Genomic DNA, 2267 nt, shown 5'->3' with positions numbered 1-2267 from the left:
ATATATATTTTTTTTTTTTTTTAACAAGCATGAATAGTCTTCTACCCACCCCAAATTATTCACAATCATGAAGTGTATTTATTATTTATTTTTTATCAGTGGCCTGTGTTTCATTTGTTACTATTGTTCATATCCACATGTGGAAGATCACATAACCATTATCAGGAAAATAATAATTGAAATAATACAATAATATCATAGCAATAAATCCAACGGGTATATTTGTATCATAATGCAGGTGAGTACCAATATCACTGCCAATTTTTCATGCAAGAAAATGGCTTTATGAAATTTTTCAAAATTACATGGTGGTAAAAAAGAATGAAACCCTGTCATTAGCAGCAACATGGATGGAACTAGTGAACATTCTGTCAAGTGAAGTAAACCAGGAAAAGAAAGACAAACACTATGTTTCTCACTCATATGTATAAGCTAAAATGTTGATTTTATAGCACAGAGAATAGAATAGTGGTTGCTAGAAGTTAAGAAGTACAGGAAAAAAGGAGGACAGTGGGCATACAAGCAGAAAGTCCCAAACTACAGTTCACAGGATAAGTAAGTTCTAATATTCTATACCACAGCAGGGTGACCATAGTTTGCAAAAATGTATTATGCATTTTATAAAGAGATAGAAGAGCTGAATTTGAAATTTCCTAGAACAAAGAAATGGTAAACACATAAGGAAATGGAATGTTAGTAACCCTGATTTGATCATTACATATTGTATATATGAATCCAATTATCACATATACCCCAAAGTATGTATAATTATATCAATAAAAATAAATGTCATTAAGTAATTTTCTCAACATTGTTTAAATTACATGATAAGTTTGTGTGAATCTGATCCTATAATTCTGGAATGCCTAGATAGGCTTATAATGAGGCCTGCGAGTGTTTAGTGAAAATATTCAACCAAAGAATAAAAACATACATAGCAAGCACTTACTATGTGCCATATTCTGCGTGGTATTAGAGACCAGCTAGGGAGAGATATCGCATCTTGTACTGTGGATATATAGCCTCCCTCCAGCAGACAGCTCTAACTTTGACCCTCTTCCTCATCCAGAGGCCCTCAGAACTCCAGGAGTAGCATGTGTGGTCTGCACTTTGGTTTCTCTGACTCTCCTCTACCTAACATCCTCATCCTTAGCAAAATTTCTCAGCACTTCTGGAATGCAAGAAAAGAGAGAAGCTAACTTTACTGTGTTCCAAAGGATAATGTTTATGTTGCAAATGATTTGTTTTATGTTACAGTTGCATGTTTTAATATCAGGAAATATATTCATACAACTATTACACTAATACTGGTAAAACCAATACGAGGTTCTGTCAGAAATATCTCATGCAAAAGACTTAAATGTCCAATAATGCAGAAATGAGAAAATAAAATATAGTTAATTCTCTCAGTACACTAGGCAGGCATTAAAATTTGCAATAACATGAAGAATGCTTGAGTAATACTAACCTGCTTTGCCAGCCCTGGGGTATAAACACAGTCATATATTTTTATTACTCTAATGAATCATCTAAACCCCCACCTGCCTACAGTGGCAGGAAACCCAGTAACCCATGTGCCCCCAATCACAACCATGTAGGCCACATTTGAATGGTTCTTCAAGAGAAGAAAGCCATAAAAAATGCAGAGCACTGTGGGCTCTGCCACTGCATGGTCTGCTGACATCAGACAAGGGCACAGTGAAGCGCATGTGCATTCAGGTCCTGAGGCCACAGCACAGTTACCATGGTTCTGGTTGGTCAACCATCCTATTGCTGCCTCATCATGGGCCCAGTACCAGGCAGGCTAGATCTGGGGCCACATGCATGAGGGCTCAGGCCAGGGTCTGCCAGGGCCAAACTTACCATCGACACTTGCAGGAATCTTGCTGGAGCTCAGTTTCCTTTCTTTTGCTGAATCCCCGTCTGTTACCAGTTCCTCTTTTCTGGTCACGGGTCCTTGGCAGGACCACTGTCACTGTGGTCTCCTCCAAAATTCTCTAGTGAGAAAGACTAAGGAGAAAGAGTTGGAGTCTTAAGTCTCTCTACCCTCACGGATCTAAATTTCTTCGTAATATTCACACAAATTTGGTGAGTAAGAAGAGGAGACTTTGCTCAGGCAGGAATGTCCTGTACATACTGAGACCGGCTGCTCAAGCAATTACAGAATAAGGCAGGGTGTTTTTCTATTAGAAAACAAGTTTTGTACTAATGTGACTTGCTAGCTCAACTACTGAAAAAGAAAAGGTTGCATTTCTAAATTCTACCCC

At 38.0% G+C, this 2267-nt stretch overlaps 1 long non-coding RNA gene across 1 annotated transcript in view; it reads right to left on the bottom strand.

Moving 5' to 3' along the window:
* Positions 1 to 2004, bottom strand: part of LOC104874425 — a 47101-nt gene extending 45097 nt beyond the window's left edge. Inside the window, exon 1 of the long non-coding RNA XR_783723.3 lies at positions 1864 to 2004. This is a non-coding gene — a long non-coding RNA (uncharacterized LOC104874425). The remainder of the gene's footprint in view (positions 1 to 1863) is intronic.
* Positions 2005 to 2267: the final 263 nt, after the last annotated feature.

This window comes from Fukomys damarensis, unplaced genomic scaffold, assembly GCF_012274545.1.
Source record: "Fukomys damarensis isolate Sample0158 unplaced genomic scaffold, DMR_v1.0_HiC HiC_scaffold_31, whole genome shotgun sequence".
Classification (NCBI taxonomy): domain Eukaryota; kingdom Metazoa; phylum Chordata; class Mammalia; order Rodentia; family Bathyergidae; genus Fukomys; species Fukomys damarensis.
This window is presented reverse-complemented; position numbering and strand designations above follow the sequence as displayed.